This window comes from Schistocerca serialis, chromosome 4 (assembly GCF_023864345.2).
Source record: "Schistocerca serialis cubense isolate TAMUIC-IGC-003099 chromosome 4, iqSchSeri2.2, whole genome shotgun sequence".
Classification (NCBI taxonomy): domain Eukaryota; kingdom Metazoa; phylum Arthropoda; class Insecta; order Orthoptera; family Acrididae; genus Schistocerca; species Schistocerca serialis.
Genome location: NC_064641.1, coordinates 32,673,427 through 32,693,842, shown reverse-complemented (window position 1 = coordinate 32,693,842; position 20,416 = coordinate 32,673,427). Strand labels below are relative to the sequence as shown.

Below are 20,416 nucleotides of genomic sequence, written 5' to 3'. Positions count from 1 at the left end.
CTGAAACTTAAATCTATACTCGATGTTAACAAATTTCTCTCCTTCAGAAACGCTTTCCTTGCCATTGCCATTACCAGTTTACTTCGACCACCATTAGTTATTTTGCTCCCCAAATAGCAAACTCATTTACTACTTTAAGCGTCTCATTTCCTAATCTAATTCCCGCAGTATCACCCGATTTAATTTGACTACATTCCATTATCCTCGTTTTGGTTTTGTTGATGTTCATCTTATACACTCTAAGAAGAACGGGAAAAAAGAGAGAAACACGATACACCACGAAGTAATTATCCGAACAGAATGGAAATCGGGACAAGGTGCAGTTCGTGTACAGACAAACAAACGATTACTGTTTCAGAAAAGTCAGATGATTTATTCAATAGAAAGAGCTTCACAAATTGAGCAAGTCACATCTTGCCCTAACGGAAGCAGTTTTTTTCCTTGGCATTGACTGATAGAGATATTGTATGTCCTCCTGGGCGGAAGTCGCGCCAAATTCTGTCCAATTGGTGTGTCAGATCGTGTACATCCCGAGCTAGTTGGAGGATCCTGCCCGTGATTCTCCAAAGTCATCAGTTTTGGAAAGGTCCGGTGGCCTTGCTAGCCAAGGTAAGGTTTGGTGAGCATGAAGAAAAGCAGCAGAAACTCTCGCAGTGTACGGGCTGCGTTATCACGCTGAAATTTAAGACCAGGATGGCTTGCCACGAAGGGCGACAAAACGGGTCGTTGAACGTCGTCGACAAAGGCTACCGCCGTTCTGTGATGCTGTAATGGTGCCGCGGATAACAACCAAAGGGGTTCTACTACAAAAAGAAATGGTGCTCCGGACCATCATTCGTTGTTGTCGGGCCGTGTTGCGGGCGACAATCAACTACTCTCTGGGACGTCTCCAGACACATCTTCGGCCTGGAATTTCATTGACTGGAGTAGGTTGTACTCAATGATGAGTCCCGATTCGAAATGAGCCCTCAGAAGGACATCCAACAATTCTGTCAGTCAGTATCAAGTTGAATAACTGCTTGCATAAGGACCAGAGGTGGACCAGCGCGTTACTGACTTGCTCAATTTCTGAAGCTCGTTATCTTGAATAAATCATCAAATATTTCTCACATTGTAGTCATTTGTTTGTCTGCAAATGTGCATCACATCCAACGATATCGGTCCAGTTCGAGTAATTCCTTTGTGATGCGTCGCTTTCTTTATCTTAGGGCGTTTTTTAAAATTCCTTTCATGAGTGGCGGCTTGGATACAGGCCGTCCGTCGAAAAAATTCCAGGACTGATTTTATTTCTGACGTATAAGCTGCGTCAGTGCAGTAACTACAGTGGCAGCTTAAACTAACAACTGAAAAAAAAACCAGATGTGCATTAGGGCAGACAATTTTGAGCGGGCGGTTTTAAGTAATGGACGTGAGGCCGTTGTGGGTCAGCGATGACGTGTCATAAATTGCAATCGAGCAGTATCTCAAAAGCAAGCGTCAACTTTGTCATTGTTAACCAATCACACATGAGCTGGGGCCCACAGAAAGATTCTCATTCCTGTTAGTTTATGCTTCAACGATTATAATTTGCAGTATTCAGTATATTCATTTTACAGTTCTGGTTTGAGGTTTCATTGGAATACAGTGCGCTGTTCGAGTATGATATTATCTGAAGGTTGTGAGCTCCGCAAAAAGAACAAATCTGAGAGCTTTTGGAATCGCTATCGCTTCTGCGGTAAAAACTGAATAGTATGGGGACAGACGAGGTTGCTTGGAATGTTTGTGCTTTGCGACAAGGAATGCGCATCCTGCTGATGCAGTCTCTTGATATCCCGGCCCGCTCTAACACACAGCATTTGAGCACATCGCGCAGAAGCGTACAGAAAGGAGCCAAGCTAATCCACGGTGTCCGGGACGCGGCCTCGCAGTCGTACCGGCTATGGGGTAGCGGGTAGTGGGTAGAGGGTAGAGGGTAGCGGGTAGCGGGTAGCGGCAGCTGGAAGCTGGGAGCTGGGCGGATCGATAGCAGCGCGAGTCGACCGCCGAGCCGCTGCTACTGTGGCTGCGACAGCCAACTGCCGCCTCCAAGCCCGCTCGCTGCCCTCTCCTCGCTTCTGTGCTCCGTCCTTGTAACGCTACTGGTGGCGACAGTGTCTCACAAGGAACCTCTTGAGTGCGAGGTCGCTAGTTCAATCTCTAGTAAGGCTCATTTCGAGGTGCTGTGTACACAATTATGACAGGTACAATATTAGCTGCTACTGACTCAGAGGAAGCCGCCTTGTAGAATTTTGCACAGAGCATAACTTAATCATAGCTAACACTTGGTTCAAGAATCATGAAAGAAGGTTGTATACCTGGAAGAATCCTGGAGATACTAAAAGGTATCAGATAGATTACATAATGGTAAGACAGAGATTTAGGAACCAGGTTTTAAATTGTAAGACATTTCCAGGGGCAGATGTGGATTCTGACCACAATCGATTGGTTATGAACTGCAGATTGAATCTGAAGAAACTGCAAAAAGGCGGGAATTTAAGGAGATTGGACCTGGATAAACTGAAAGAACCAGAGGTTTTACAGAGTTTCAGGGAGAGCATAAGGAAAGAATTGACAGGAATGGAGGAAAGAAATACAGTAGAAGAAGAATGGGTAGCTTTGAGGGATGAAGTAGTGAAGGCAGCAGAGGATCAAGTAGGTAAAAAGACGAGGGCTAATAGAAATCCTTGGGTAACAGAAGAAATATTGAATTTAATTGATGAAAGGAGAAAATATAAAAATGCAGTAAATGAAGCAGGCAAAAAGGAATACAAACGTCTCAAAAATGAGATCGACAGGAAGTGCAAAATTGCTAAACAGGGATGGCTAGAGGACAAATGTAAGGATGTAGAGGCTTGTCTCACTAGGTGTAAGATAGATACTGCCTACAGGAAAATTAGAGAGACCTTTGGAGAGAAGAGAAGCACTTGTATGAATATCAAGAGCTCAGATGGCAACCCAGTTCTAAGCAAAGAAGGGAAGGCGGAAAGGTGGAAGGAGTATATAGATGGTTTATACAAGGGCGATGTACATGAGGACAATATTATGGAAATGGAAGAGGATGTAGATGAAGATGAAATGGGAGATACGATACTGCGTGAAGAGTTTGACAGAGCACTGAAAGACCTGAGTCGAAACAAGGCCCCGGGAGTAGACAACATTCCATTAGAACTACTGATGGCCTTGGGAGAGCCAGTCATGACAGAACTACCATCTGGTGAGCAAGATGTATGAGACAGGCGAAATACCCACAGACTTCAAGAAGAATATAATAATTCCAATCCCAAAGAAAGCAGGTGTTGACAGATGTGAAAATTACCGAACTATCAGTTTAATAAGTCACAGCTGCAAAATACTAACCCGAATTCTTTACAGACGAATGGAAAAGCTGGTAGAAGCGGACCTCGGGGAAGATCAGTTTGGATTCCGTAGAAATGTTGGAACACGTGAGGCAGTACTAACCTTACGACTTATCTTAGAAGAAAGATTAAGAAAAGGCAAACCTACGTTTCTAGCATTTGTAGACTTAGAGAAAGCTTTTGACAATGTTAACTGGAATACTCTCTTTCAAATTCTGAAGGTGGCAGGTATAAAATACAGGGAGTGAAAGGCTATTTACAATTTGTACAGAAATCAGATGGCAGTTATAAGAGTCGAGGGGTATGAAAGGGAATCAGTGGTTGGGAAGGTAGTGAGACAGGGTTGTAGCCTCTCCCCGATGTTATTCAATCTGTATATTGAGCAAGCAGTAAAGGAAACAAAAGAAGAATTCGGAGTAGGTATTAAAATTCATGGAGAAGAAGTAAAAACTTTGAGGTTCGCCGATGACATTGTAATTCTGTCAGAGACAGCAAAGGACTTGGAAGAGCAGTTGAACGGAATGGACAGTGTCTTGAAAGGAGGATATAAGATGAACATCAACAAAAGCAAAACGAGGATAATGGAATGTAGTCAAATTAAATCGGGTGATGCTGAGGAAATTAGATTAGGAAATGAGACACTTAAAGTAGTAAAGGAGTTTTGCTATTTAGGGAGTAAAATAACTGATGATGGTCGAAGTAGAGAGGATATAAAATGTAGACTGGCAATGGCAAGGAAATCGTTTCTGAAAAAGAGAAATTTGTTAACATCGAGTATAAATTTAAGTGTCAGGAAGTCGTTTCTGAAAGTATTTGTATGAAGTGTAGCCATGTATGGAAGTGAAACATGGACGATAACTAGTTTGGACAAGAAGAGAATAGAAGCTTTCGAAATGTGGTGCTACAGAAGAATGCTGAAGATAAGGTGGGTAGATCGCGTAACTAATGAGGAGATATTGAATAGGACTGGGGAGAAGAGAAGTTTGTGGCACAACTTGACTAGAAGAAGGGATCGGTTGGTAGGACATGTTTTGAGGGATCAAGGGATTACAAATTTAGCATTGGAGGGCAGCATGGAGGGTAATAATCGTAGAGGGAGACCAAGAGATGAATACACTAAGCAGATTCAGAAGGATGTAGGTTGCAGTAGGTACTGGGAGATGAAGAAGCTTGCACAGGATAGAGTAGCATGGAGAGCTGCATCAAACCAGTCTCAGGACTGAAGACCACAACAACAACAACAGGATGTATCTATTACACATCACAACATGGACGTCTTCGACATTCAAGAAATGTTCTAAACAAACCGTTACCTTGCACCATGAACACCGAATGAAAATGGCGCGCCATAGCGATCACTCAGGTTCGCATGATAAAGATCGAAGACGAACTCCTTGGTAGCTACAAACCAAACACCACGTTCAGCCAGGTATGCACTCTTAATGAATGCATATGTGGGAGTAAGTCAATTATTATCCGTAATTTAGTTATATTTTTGTTTATTTTGGTAGTACTGTTGTTTTACGTTGATGACGCATGCTTTGTTTATTTGTTGTTATATCTTTGCAGTTTTGAAGCTGCTAGGTTAGTTTCGTCATAGGTGCCGTCCTGTCAATCATGGCTGCTGCGCTGTCTATTTGTACCAAAGAAGAGCAACGTTCGGTGATCCGTTTTTTGTGGTCAGAGGGAGTATCAGGGGCCGTAATTCATCGAAGACTTTCGGTACAGTACGGGAAAAGTGTTTTGTCACAACGAAGTGTCTACGAATGGACTGAAAAATTCCGAAATGGTTGCACAAGTGTTAGGCACAACGAAGGAGCCGGACGACCGTTTACCGACACAAACGAAGAAACTATAGAGCGTTCATCTGAAATGATTCTCTCAGACGATTAACTATTGATGAAGTGGCACATCGTCTGCAGATTAGTCACGGTTCTGCCTACGAAATCATCCACAACAGACTTGGTTTTCATAAAGTTTGTGCAAGATGGGTCCTAAAACAACTTACACAGTTGCATAAACAAACACGCTTGGACATCTGCAAAAAACATTTGGATCGTTATGGTAACGAAAGCCATACTTCTTAGATAGGATAACTACTGGTGACGAAACATGGATCCATCACTACGAGCCGGACAGTAAATGGCAGAGTATTGAATGGAAACATCGAAACTCGCCGTGCAAGAAAAAGTCAAGACCCAACCGTCAACAGGAAAACTGATGCTTACGGTTTTTTGGGACGCACAAGGTCCAGTACTGGAACATTATGGGGAAAGGCGCACTACAATGAACAGTGTACGTTACAATGAGATGCTCACTGTCAGGCTAAAGCCTGCAATTCGAAGCAAGCGCCGAGGACTGCTGTCAAAAGGTGTTGTGTTGTTGTATGACAATGCCCGTCCGCATACTGCTGACCACACTGCCGAAACGGTCCAGAAACTCAAATTTGAATTACTGGATCATCCTCCATATAGACCCGATCTTGCCCCTTCTGACTATCAGTTGTTTGGTCTACTCAAACAGGCATTAAGGGGCCGTCGATTTGCCTCGGACGAAGCAGTAAAAGAAGCGGTGCATTCCTGGCTCGCAGCTCAACCGAGAACCTTCTTTTATGAGGGCATCAGGAAGCTTGTACAACGATGGATTAAGTGCATTGAAACGCAAGGAGACTATGTCGAAAAATGATGTTCTTGTAAGTTTCCTATTTCATTACAATAAAATTTTATAATTACTTTGCGGATAATAATTGAGTTACCCTCGTAGAACCATGTTGGTGTAACGGTATGGAACCGAATACGAAACACTGTGTCGTGTAGCTTGTAGTGAAAATGGCTATCCCTTAAGGCGTAACTGCACATAGAGCGATAATATGTTTTATAGGCACGGAAAAAACAAACATCCAGAGGTTGAATTTGTCCAGTGGCTCCAGGTGTTGTGAATAGCAACGTCACACTTTTCAGGAGAGATGGTTGGCTCTAAAGGAGTATAAGTTTTATTCGCAGATTAGCAATTAATCGAAAGCAAGTTATTCTGAGCAGCAATTGCATAACGGCAATGCTCATACTACAGTTATAGTTCTTTTATGCCAATTTTCCCATTCTATCTTGATGTGACGTAAATATTCCCCACTACCCTTGTAAGATCACGCACACAAGAAAGAACTGTAGAACGCAGAGCACCACCAACTTCTAGCAGCACAATAAATAACTTTCCAGCCAATTTACCATGGAGATTAACAGTTGATATAATTATATACGAACGCGTTAAGGCATTGTTGTTAATCTTCATACGACTCTCTTGGTACCTCTAATTTCCAGGGTTCCTGTCGTAAGCATTTGCTCTTCAAATCTCAGTTGGTCGGAGTTGAAAACAAATTCCTCACTGAACGAAGAGGTAAGTTTACTTATCCCATCTACAAATTTTCGGGCCAGTTCCGTAGTTTTCTGTGTGTGGATCATCAAGTTGACGTTTTGTTTGACATTTCGTTATCTTACGCCTTCCAATTCTGTAGCACCATCCACTGCTTCCTTTGAAATCGCTGTAACGTAGGTAGCGCGCGCGCAATGTGCATAACGCAATAGTTCAGTATCTGGCACGTCCTGTAATTTGTACCGAGAATCCTTGAAATGCGCCAACACCACTTTTTTTGACAAGTTCGGCTTGTCCTTCGTAGTTTTTGTTATGTACTACATGGTCATATTGCTGCGTGTTCATAGTTCTTTTTTTACTATGCTGCGGATCATCTTCCACGTAAGTACTTATGTTTAGCACCGGCTCCTTGGACAACGATTGTCTTCTACTGCATTTCAGTGGAGACGGGATTTGTGGCTCCCTGTCCGACAAAGATTACGAGCTACGTGGCTAGACACCTGTTTCAGTATCACTTGTTAAGCGCGTATCGTCATCATTGTACTCTTCATGTACACTGTCCGCACTGTCGACGGTATAGGACACCACACATTCCACTCACTCGCCTTGCAGAAAGGCTAATGTCTCATCTACCATTTCTTTCTCACTCTGCGAAATTCCTTGGGTTCCCCTCTGACGAAATGCCAATTTCGGCAACTGTTGTAGATATAATGAAATGTTTGCTTTGTTTATCGTTGCCATTGCTCTGCTTTGTATCAACACGATTTGCACTGTAGCGCTGTTGTGGCTTACTCGTCGATTAAGAAGTTCGCCTTTGTTCCGTAGCCTCATGCTTGTGCTCACCATTGGTTACCTCCAGTCCCGTCTCCTGTTGCCAGTAGCAAACAATGTCGCGGTTATATGGCAGATGTATGTGGGGCATTGAACTCCGTAGACACACTGGCCTTTTGCGACGTCGCACTCAAGGCTTCCTTGTCAGCAGAGCAGCGCCGAACTCTTAAGTTGGCAAACCGGACAAAAAACTGGTCAGCCCCAAGCAACATCACGCTCATACCAAGTGGCGGCTCCTTTTTCTAATAAATTGAAAGAGGATTCTAACCCGAGCTAAAGATTGGAAATTGAAGTCTCTATATACTCTGAGTCGGATGAGCCGATTCTATTATGGGTCTAAAATTAAAAAAAAAGATCTGCTGGACATAATAATTAACCAGCATAAAAATAACGACTGGGCCGCTGTCACACGCATCTATGTGAATAATGTGCCACGGTTCCAGACGTGGTTGAACTCCAAAGAATTCCGAAAAAAATATGGAATAAATGATCAACGTAGCACAAAAAACTGCATGCTCCACAACTAATTGTAAATAAAATAATTTCGCTTGATTTTAGTTCAGTTTGTAAGAGAAAACTACGAACAAAAAGATCATATATTCTTTAAAGAAAAATACTGACACTGCACCACGAAGTAATTGACTACCAAGTATCTCTACAAAGAAATCAGTTAATATCAATTGTAGTAGCCCTAGCTTGGCGGAACCATCAATAAGGCAAGCTCAGTGTTCTGACGCAAAAGGACCAAACGATACCGACCGACCACCGTGTCATCTTGTGTAAATGGCGTCATTCGAATGTGGTGAGAGGAGGGGCATGGGGTAAGACACACCGCTCTCCCGGACGTTGCTTTCGTGGCCTGGGAGCCGCTACTTCTGTCTCAAGCACCTCCTCAGTTGGCATCACGAGCCTGACTGCACCACGTTTCAGTCAGTGCAGTCCAGTTTTCCCCAGCCCTCTAAATATTATGTTCTGATGGGTTCACAGTAGAAAACGCGTTTTAATTCTGATAGCTTATAGGATACGATGTTTTTCCAACAATCAGAAGACAGAACATTCGCCCGTATTTTTGTCTAGAGAATTGCTCTGTGGAGTCTAAAAGAATTTTGGGACTCATCCACTATGATGATATGACGCGTTTACTAGGAGCTCTGAATAGATGTAGTAGTGTTGCGGAACTATGACTTAAAACTGATCACGTAGTGCTGGGCAGTGTTTAAGGGCAAATGAAGAAGACGAACGCGGGAAATTCCGGATTTTCTGTGCGAACTGTGACTTTTGAATAACTGAAATCCGCGTGGCGTGTTGTGCAACTCGGGACCGAAAACAGAACGGCCAAAGTGATTGAGCCGCGAAACATTTGAGTGAACATTCTGTTTCTCTACGCCAGAAATGCTTGTTTCTATCTTGACCATGCGGGTATCTGTCCGATGGTCAAATGACGATATGTTTGCAGGTGTACAGGTTAGCAGCGAACCAAAGACTATTTTAGAGAATTGATTTAAGAAATTTATTTCAAAGGCCTAGTCAAGCTTTTACAAGTTTTCTTCCAGAGCAATTTCTGCTGGCTGTGTGACACAAGTTGTCTGCCTTTCAGAAGCGAGGCAGTTCTGTCCAGTTAAAGCTGCTGACAAGAGACGCCTTGAGCCCTGCGCTGAAATTGGTAGCGAATTCACGCGATCGGTGTTAGTCAGTAATGTGCGTGGGATACAGGTCACGTGGACACTGGAGGATTCTACAGTGCAGAACACAGTTGCTTCTCTCTCTTGTGATCCAGACCTCGAGTTGTCTTTGATAGGAGGCAGAGCCTCTGGCTCGGCGTTCCATGACTGGACACCAACATAAGTTAACATGAACCGCCTCCCCGTCCATTCCTCCTTATTTAGTTGTTCGTCGTCCTAGACTAGTCTACACCTGGTACCTTCCGACCCTAGGGGTGCCCTTTGTGTTCCGTACATTGAAATACAAGGCTATTACAAATGATTGAAGCGATTTCATAAATTCACTGTAGCTCCATTCATTGACATATGGTCACGACACACTACAGATACGTAGAAAAACTCATAAAGTTTTGTTCGGCTGAAGCCGCACTTCAGGTTTCTGCCGCCAGAGCGCTCGAGAGCGCAGTGAGACAAAATGGCGACAGGAGCCGAGAAAGCGTATGTCGTGCTTGAAATGCACTCACATCACTCAGTCATAACAGTGCAACGACACTTCAGGACGAAGCTCAACAAAGATCCACCAACTGCTAACTCCATTCGGCGATGGTACGCGCAGTTTAAAGCTTCTGGATGCCTCTGTAAGGGGAAATCAACGGGTCGGCCTGCAGTGAGCGAAGAAACGGTTGAACGCGTGCGGGCAAGTTTCACGTGTAGCCCGCGGAAAATTGGCTCATGCCAGAACTGGAGACCGACAGCGCCGACTTCATCTTTCAACAGTATGGTGCTCCACCGCACTTCCATCATGATGTTCGGCATTTCTTAAATAGGAGATTGGAAAACCGATGGATCGGTCGTGGTGGAGATCATGATCAGCAATTCATGTCATGGCCTCCACGCTCTCCCGACTTAACCCCATGCGATTTCTTTCTGTGGGGTTATGTGAAAGATTGAGTGTTTAAACCTCCTCTACCAAGAAACGTGCCAGAACTGCGAGCTCGCATCAACGATGCTTTCGAACTCATTGATGGGGACATGCTGCGCCGAGTGTGGGAGGAACTTGATTATCGGCTTGATGTCTGCCGAATCACTAAAGGGGCACATATCGAACATTTCTGAATGCCAAAAAAACTTTTTGAGTTTTTGTATGTGTGTGCAAATAATTGTGAAAATATCTCAAATAATAAAGTTATTGTAAAGCTGTGAAATCGCTTCAATCATTTGTAATAACCCTGTACAATCTCTTTATTTTACCTAATTTTCTGTTTTCTCCTAGATGCCCGCCCACAGGTCTAAGTGAGATGCTAACAATGGCTTATCTGTTCTATCCAGGAGAAACACTCTCGGCACCACAAAGATGCTCCCTGCTATTGGAGCATCGCTTGGCCACACCAACGAAACTGGAGTAGAAAGACATGCCCACAGAAATTCTCCATGCCACCGTCGGCGGCCTGTCTTGAAGCAGACCGACACACAAACACGAGGTCAGATCCACACAAGGCTACGTTCCAGTGAATGCCCAGTCCACAGCAAGCAGCGAAAAGAGTACGGTGTCAGGCGGAAACAGAGACAGTTAGATTCTTGAAGTTGATTTGCAAGTCTGCGCATGTTTGTGAACAGTGCTACGAGAAAGAGTTTCTATTGAACAGTGCTTCGAATGCATTACCACCGACAGCTTCTTTCAGCACAAGTGTTAGACTGGTTATGTCTGTGTACGTAAATGTCCCACTATCAGCAAAGAATACGTGATATAACAAAAGATAAGTGTTCATTTTGACTTAAATACGAGGGTTGCCCAGCAAGTAAGTTTCAATCTGTTGCGAAATGGACACCACAATGAAAACCCGATGAAGCTTTGCACGGATGTGTTGGGTAGTGTCTCAAGTATCACTGTCGATCGCATCAAGACGCTCTTTTCAGTTGTGAGCGCCCTGTGAGCGAGTAAAGGTGCCTAGGACAACGGTGTCTCCCACCAAGTAGTAGGACCCGCTGAGAGGCTTCGCCTTAATGAATGCAGCCCGCCTAACACAACTGCCACGCACTTCCTTCTCCATGGCAATTCTCAGCCGCACTCTGCAGAGGCAGTGAAGACGCTCCTGCAGCCTTTTCGATGGGAAGTGGTCGACCACCCACAACACAGCCCTAATTGGTTCGTCCTGAGTATCATCTCTGTTCACATGAAACGCTGGTTGCGAAGACAACACTTGGGCGCAGGCTAAGAGCTATAGACCAGTGAAGAGAATTATCAGAAAGCACAGGCGGCTGCCTTCTATGACGATGGTGTTGGAAATTTGGTATAACGCTCCGACAAATTTCTAAGTCGGAGGGGCGACTATGTAGAGAAGCATCTGGAAAGTGCAACTAACTCTTGCAAATAAAATGTTTCTGATTTTCACAGTGGTTTCCGTTTAACGACCAATCGGAACTTACTTTCTGGACAATCCTCGTATATTACAATTCTTACATTTTATATGTGCAATAATCATGTAATTTATCATCTGTTTAAGAGCCAGTTCATTTGTGAAAACCCGTCACAACAATTATACTCTGAACGGAATGGATAGCGACTTGAAAAGAGATTTTAAGTGGAACTGCAACGCAAGTGAATAAAGTAGTGTGCGTTTTTCTCTTGGGACAGGAAAATAACTGACTATGGCCAAAGTAGAGCGGATATAAAATGAAAACTGGTAATATAAAGAAACAAATTTCCGTAAAATAGAAATTTGTTAATATCGAAAATAAGTTTAACTGTAGAAAGTATTTTCTGAAAGTATTTTTGTGGATTGTAGCGTTGTATTGAAGGTGAACGTGGACGGAAAACAATTCAGACAAGAAGAGAACACAATCTTTTGAAACGAAGTGGGACAAAATAATGCTGAAAGTTAGATGAATGGAGCGGGTAATTGTTGGAAAGGTACTGAATCTAAATGGGAAAAAGCAAATTTGTGGCGAAACTGAAGAGACACATGCTGATGGATGGAAGGACTTATCAATTTGGTAATAAATGTGGGGAGTAAAATTTGTAAAGGGAGCCTGAGGCTCGAATACAGTAAACAGGTGGAAACGGCTGTATGTGCAGTACTTATACGGAGCTGAATAGGCTTGCACAGGATAAACTAACGCGGAGTGCTGCATCAGACTGGTCTTCGCACAACAAGAGCAACTATAGGACGGCCAGCTGCAGAATTCTTGCACTACGACAGTACCGGCAAGAACGGCTTTCCTTGGCGGACAGCCAGATGCGGTGCAAAATGGCGCAGCACGACGTTTTGCTGCGACCGCTAGCAGTGAGTAGGCGTTTCCTCGAACGTAATGGAACGCGACGCAAAAACAAGAGCCGCGCGAGACAAGAAGTGACCCGGTGTCGTGGCTTAGCCGTTATCCCGCACTGTACTCCGTACTGCGGTGCATTAGAAAGAAAAAAGCGAAACAGAGAAGGCCTGGTCCTGGTGAAAGAACTCCAGGAAGGCAGAGAGCAAGAGGTTTCATCACTGCACAAGCATATTTCCAGAGGGAAGATGTTTCTTTTCATAGAGTATAACGTGATAAACACACGGTCAAGTCACATTGATGTGACCACCACCTTTGTTCGACGGCAACCAGTGCAAGAACCATTCACAGAAAGCAGGTGGCAGCACTAGCAGTGGAGGGTATACAGGGTGTTACAAAAAGGTACGGCCAAACTTTCAGGAAACATTCCTCACACACAAAGTTTGGCCGTACCTTTTTGTAACGCCCTGTATAAAGCGTGTCGGAAAGGGGGGTATGTGGGGGGGGGGGGGGGGGGTTACAGTCAGTGTCGTAATGCGGAAACGGGGCGATTTGTTTGACGTCCAAAACGGCATGAACACTGGCTTTCGGTTCAAGGAGGGAAACGGCTAAGTATGTAAAGTGTTCACCTGTTAAAGTACACCACGTATGACAAAATTGCGCTATCCAAAACTGGCGCCGCGGCAACTGTGGTGTACCATGGGTCACAGGTGACAGGTGCGAAATGCGGCTGCGGAGATGTGTGTGGGCGAACAGACGTGAACCTTCTGAGCAACTGACAGTCCAGATGAACCAACAGTGCCCCTTCAAGATTGATCCTCAACAGAATAAAGAAGATCGTTGACTCGAGGCTTGTTCCACACCAGGCAGGTTTTAGACTTGGAAAGTCCTGTATCAATCAAACTCTGGCATTAACGGAAAATATTGAGGATGGGTTTGAGAATAAACTAATCACCGGGCTGGCATTAGTCGACCTAAGTTCCGCCCATGATACAGTAGATCACCGGACACTACTGCATAAAACCTACGAGACCCTGAAAGACTATCACCTAGTCAAGATAATCGAATCCCTGCTCCAAAATAGACAGTTATTCGTAATGCTTGAGGAGAAAAAGAGTCGATGGCGGAATCAGAAAAATGGGCTCGCCCAAGGGAGCGTGTTGGCGCCAACCCTATTCAACATATATACAAATGACCAACCAACTCCAGACAAAACCAAAACTTTTGTATATGCAGACGACTGGGCAATAGCAGTTCAAGGCAACGGGTTTGAAGCCATCGGGGAGAAACTAGAAACCGCCCTTTCTACAATGTCAACCTACTACAAAAAGAATTCTCTGAAACCCAATCCCTCCAAGACTCAAGTGAGTGCATTCCATCTGAACTCGAGGCAGGCAAAGTACAGGCTCAATGTTACCTGGGATGGGACATTACTAGAACACACAGATACTCCCACCTACCTTGGCGTCGTGCTGGACAGAACATTGACATACAAATATCATTGCGAAAAAACACGCAAAAAAGTAGAAGCACGAAATTCCCTAATAAGAAAGCCGTCCAACAGCGAATGGGGTGCCAAACCTACCGTGGTCAGAACTTCAGCCCAAGCTTTGTGCTTCTCAACTGTCGAATATGCCTGCCCGGCATAGTGCAGATCCGCCCACGCAGAAAAGGAAGATATTAGCCTGAATGAAACATGCAGGATAGTGACAGGCTGCATGAAACCAACACCCATAGAAAATCTTCACAGGGCCGCAGATTTCACAAACCCTAATTCACGTAGGAAACCACGTGAACATACCGAGAAGCTAAAACAAACCTTTGATGCCCGTCACACAATATTTGGCCTAGAGTGTGGCCCCAGCAGACTCAAATCCAGACGCCGTTTCCTAAGTTGCGCCTTATATGAGCCCCCCATCTGCTATCCACTGAGAGAGGACCCACCAAGCGGCGTTTCTGGTGATTGGAAAACCTGGACAATGCCTAACCGCATCAGAACTGGGGTGGCTCTTGTGAAATCAAATCTGATCAAATGGGGTTTGTTGGACGAAAATGACGACAAATGCGACTGCGGCACTCGACAGGACATGGAACATCTCCTACAATGCCCTGCCTGCCCCCACAGATGCACCCTCGACGATCTATGGCTGGTTAAAGAAGAAGCATTGGACACTGCCCAATACTGGGCAAACAAATTGTAGTTTCCGGACACGAAAAAGTAAAGTAATTCAACTACCGTTCAGCGAACTTTGCTGCAAGGGCCTAGTTCGTGCACCTTTGCTAATAGCTGTTTATCGGTCACGAAGGTTGAAATCTGCACGCTAATACATCAACTGTACGTCCACTGAGTGGTGACAAGTAGCCTTTCCAGATGCATCGCATTTTGAGCTCCATCGGACAGATCGCCTTTAGCGTGTACTCCACGAAACGTCTGTAAAAGCAATCACCTTGCAATAATCAATGGAAGGGAGCAGGCCAGACGACATTCCGTGGGCGATCTCGTCGTTCAGGAAGACACAATGGAGCAACACAAGCATGAGTATCCTTGGGAACCATTTCCACTCCTATGTGCACTTTGTTTTCCCTCTGCACGGTGACATCTACCAGGAGTGCAACGCAACTTGTCACACGGCTTCCAGTGCACGTGCGTGGTTCGAAGAGCACCACGCTGACTTTGCCCCACTCCCCTGGCGACCAAACACTCCGGATTTAAACACAATTGAGAATCTGTACGCCCACCTCGATTCTGTTGTTCGCGCCATGGATCCTCAACAGAGAAACATAGCGCAGTTGGCCATCGCACTGGAGTCGGCATGGCTCCACATCGTTGCTGATACCTTCCAGAACCTCATTGACTCTCCTCCTGCAAGTGTAGCAGCGGTCTGCACTGCGAGAGATGGTTATTCAGGCTTTTGACAGAGGGTCACATTAATGTAACCGGATAGTGTACTATCATACGTGAGTACATGCCACCTGAAACTGTTACTTCATAGTTCATTTTTGCATTACTCTACGATTGCGATCTTTCAAGTACACTGTCAACAATATTTTACGCAAGAAAATATTCAGTACAACGCTTTTAGTTAAAATTAAAAGCATGTCACTAAACAGAACACAATTTTCTCTGTATGTGACAGCTTACGAGTATTACATAGAGGCAGTTCTTTGACCATCAAAATTCTCTTGTAGTAAGTGCTGTCACACCACTCTCTTGTGTTTGTCGCACATGAAACAGACCAACTGGTCTAGTATTTCTGAGTACAGACGTCACTTGTATGAGTAAAGTGTTGCAACTATGAGGTCTGCACTGATAAGTACTACGGTAAGTGATACGATCCATGAACAACACATACAACAGACGAGTACGGTAATATTTACCAGTACAAAAATTTTGATGACCGAACAACGAAAAAATACGTGACAGTTTTTTCTGTTAATTTTTCCTTTTACTTTCAAGAAGCGTATTTCGATTATACAGCGTCATTCTAAATCTCTGTTGGGTTGCCATTATTTTTTTTTTAATTTCTGCATTTGCAACCTTGCCAGGATATGTTGGCAGCCAGGTCTTCCGTGTTCGGAAACGTTATCTGATTGTCACTGCAGTCCTGAAAAGACTAGCTTGAGTCTTGTAGGTTGTGGTGCTACCAATGCTAATAGGTGGTTCAAATGGCTCTAAGCACTATGGGACTTAGCATCTGAGGCCAACAGTCCCCTAGACTTAAGACTACGTAAACCTAACTAACCTAAGGACATAATACACATCCACGCACGAGGCAGGGTTCGAACCTGTGACCGTGACAGCCGCGTGGTTCCGGACTGAAGCGCTTAGAACTGCTCGGAAACAGCGGCCGGCCGCTAGTAGATATCTATAGAGATACTTGGCATTTATTTCATTAACACACCTGAAAAGAAACTGAGCGGAAGAACAGCCAGAAGCGTAGTGGGTGGGGTGGGTGGTGGGGAATTGAAGAAACGATTCCAGAATCTCAGGCATTAATCTATAAGATGAATTTATTCACGCCCATGTGTAGCAGATTATGTGAGTAATCATATGGCGCAATACGACATGGGATTGCAAAAGGACATTTTGACAGTCAAAAACTGATTTTGTTGCATGACATAGTACTAAAAAAAATGTCCCCGTATAATGGTAGCCAATTTGGGATATTGACATTGAAAAATGATCCTATAAGAATGGAAAAAAATCATTTAAAGATACTACCCTGGGGTACTGGCAAAAAGTGTATGCCTGAGCAGCATTTCTGCGAACTTATGGTGCCCCGAGATCGCAGCATCATGAAACAAAAGATATATCTTCGATTCTTTGGCGTCAGCAATATTACTGAAAAACTCTGCTTCGTGACACAGTTGTCATCTGTGGTCAGGCTATGAGTAGGTTACGAAGTAACATGTTCCAAAGATCAGTTGAACCATTTTTTACCGAAATGATGTGGATTGAGTCAGTTTATAGGATGTGTATACATTATGCGTTTTAACTTCATTTGACATATCATTTTTCAGCCCAACACATGTAAGTCCACATATAAGTAGTTTTTCTTTTTTATGCGCTACTAGTTCTTAAATAACAGTTATTATATGAAATAAATTTTAGTTACTTTTAAAACTTGGTTTGGTACATATAAGACGTATTAAGTTTTTGGGCAAATGATCAAAAATTTTAGTTGAAGCACATTAAACTCCTTTCTAAACTACTAAGAGCATTAATAACGGGCAATACAGATAATTTTTTTCTAGTATTGTAAGTATGGACATCACTATTCATATCAAATTATGATGGATTATTATAGCGAATATATATATTTTTCAAGATGGAGTTAAATGTGAGTGAACATATATTAATCATATTGCTCTGTCTTGTGCAATAAATATATTATTTCTAAGTTGTGAGATAGCTGTATATGTTAGACACTGATTCGTTTGTTTACAAGATTAGCAATTATGCGAAGGGAAAAGCAATCGAACTTAATTATTTGAGCATCTCAGTTATATGCTTCTCGAAGCTCAAGTTTTAATTAATATTTACACCAAAAAATTGAAACATTCTACCTTGTTTACTAATTGCTATTGACATGCCACACCAATTTCAGGTATGACTTTGTTGTATAGAACTGAATATATTGTGTTTTTATATGAATATAAGGTCTCTGTTCTTTCGGACTTGTCCAAAAGAATGGACATCATGTGGAATTCATAGCTGTGATATATACATGATATGTATCACAGCTCTGGATTCAAGGCGGAGGGAGAAGAAAGGAAGGAAAGAGAAGCAACTGATGATATATGCTGCCTTGGGACTTTACGCAGAGTCAGCGGCGACGAGTGAAAATGTGTCCGAGACTGGAAGTCGAAGCCGGGATCTCCCGCTTACTAGACAGTTACGTTTACCACCGCGCTACCCAGACGCAGTGTTCGTCGCAAATGCGCGGATTACCTCGGCATGATCCCTGGCTGATCCACAATCCTAACTAGCCCCACCTATACGCAGTCGCCGTCCTTATCCACCAAGCTCGCTAATATTAGTTTCTCGCTGGAGGTCGAATATAAATGTGCATCTGCACTGAAAGTTGTGGGTTCATTGCCCATTGTTCGACCTCCAGCGGGAATCTAAAATTAGTGAGCGTGTAGGACATGGACGCGGATTGTAGACATGTGGCGCTGGGTGGGAATGTGAATCAGCCTGGGAGTGTGCCAAGCTAATCCGCGCATTTGCAAAAAACACTGTCTGTTGGTGGGGCGGTGGATAATGCATTTTCGTAGTAAGCAGGAGATTCTCGCTTCGAGTCCTGGTATGGCACACGTTTTCACTCACTGCTGCTGCTTCGGCATAAAGTCCCGATGCAGCAGAAATCATTAGTTCCTACCCTTCCCTTTCCTTTCCCTCTCCTACACCTTGAATTTACATACTATGTTTTCTAAAAATTTACAAGGTGTACAACTTTGCTACCGCCGTTTTTTCCCCAACATTTTAGGCTTTAATGAAACAAATTGGTTACACATGTATCATTCGAAGTATTTTCCATCGCTGGCCACTACTTTCTCCCATCTTTCGAGCAGTGTATTAAACCCGCGTCGAAAAAATTGTTCATATTTTGAAGCGAGCCACGAATCGATCCAATTCTACATCTACATCTACATACATAATCCGCAATCCACCATACGGTGCGTGGCGGAGGGTACCTCGTACCACAACTAGCATCTTCTCTCCCTGTTCCACTACCAAACAGAACGAGGGAAAAATGACTGCCTATATGCCTCTGTACGAGCCCTAATCTCTCTTATCTTATCTATGTGGTCTTTCCGCGAAATATAAGTTGGCGGCAGTAAAATTATACTGCAGTCAGCCTCAAATGCTGGTTCTCTAAATTTCCTCAGTAACGATTCACGAAAAGAACGCCTCCTTTCCTCCAGAGACTCCCACCCGAGTTCCTGAAGCATTTCCGTAACACTCGCGTGATGATCAAACCTACCAGTAACAAATATAGCAGCCCGCCTCTGAATTGCTTCTACGTCCTCCCTCAATCCGACCTGATAGGGATCCCAAAGGCTCGAACAGTACACAAGAATAGGTCGTATTAGTGTTTTATAAGCGGTCTCCTTTACAGATGAACCACATCTTCCCAAAATTCTACCAGTGACCCGAAGACGACTATCCGTCTTCCCCACAACTGCCATTACATGCTTGTCCCACTTCATATCGCTCTGCAATGTTACGCCCAAATATTTTATCGACGTGACTGTGTCAAGCGCTACACTACTAATGGAGTATTCAAACATTACGGGATTCTTTTTCCTATTCATCTGCATTAATTTACTTTTATCTACATTTAGAGTTAGCTGCCATTCTTTACACCAATCACAAATCCTGTCCAAGTCATCTTGTATCCTCCTACAGTCACTCAACGACGACACCTTCCCGTACACCAGAGCATCAACAGCAAACAGCCGCACATTGCTATCCACCCGATCCAAAAGATCATTTATGTAGATAGAAAACAACAGCGGACTTACCACACTTCCCTGGGGCACTTCAGATGATACCCTCACCTCCGATGAACACTCACCATCGAGGACAACGTACTGGGTTCTATTACTCAAGGAGTCTTCGAGCTACTCACATACTTGGAAACCAGTCCCATATGCTCGTACCTTAGTTAGGAGTCTGCAGTGGGGCACCTAGTCAAACGCTTTCCGGAAGTCAAGGAATATGGCATCCGTCTGATACCCTTCATCCGTGGTTCGCAAGATATCATGTGGAAAAAGGGCGACTTGCGTTTCGCAGGAGCGATGTTTTCTAAAGCCATGCTGATGCATGGACAGCAACTTCTCTATCTCAAGGAATTTAATTATATTCGAACTGAGAATATGTTCGAGAATCCTACAACAAATCGATGTTAAGTATATTGGTCTGTAATTTTGAGGATCCGTCCTTCTACCCTTCTTATATACAGGCGTCACCTGCCCTTTTTTCCAGTCGCTGGGGACTTTACGTTGGGCAAGAGATTTGCGATAAATGCAAGCTAAGTAAGGAGCCAATGCAGTAGAGTACTCTCTGTAAAACCGAATTGGAATCCCATCAGGACCTGGCGATTTATTTATTTTCAACCCATTCAGCTGCTTCACAAATTCCAGTTTGTGACTTCTTCATGAGATCGGAAGTGTTGGTCAGCCAGGCTATGCGCCATTGATCTAAACAGGTGATAGTCAGAGGGAGCAATGTCTGGAGAATGCGGCGGGTGGGGTAGAACTTCCCATTTCAACGTTTCCAAGTACGTTTTGACGTCTTTTGCAACGTGGGGTCGAGCGTTGTCGTGCTGCAAAACCACTTTATCGTGCCTCTCGCTGCATTGCGGCCGTTTGTCTTTTAATGGTCTGCTCAGACACATTAATTGCGTT

General features: G+C 43.9%; 1 protein-coding gene across 1 annotated transcript in view; it reads right to left on the bottom strand.

Moving 5' to 3' along the window:
• LOC126473730 (protein Skeletor, isoforms B/C) overlaps window positions 1–20,416 on the bottom strand; it is a 676,647-nt gene that overhangs the window by 256,760 nt on the left and 399,471 nt on the right. The gene's annotated exons all lie outside the window — the stretch shown is intronic.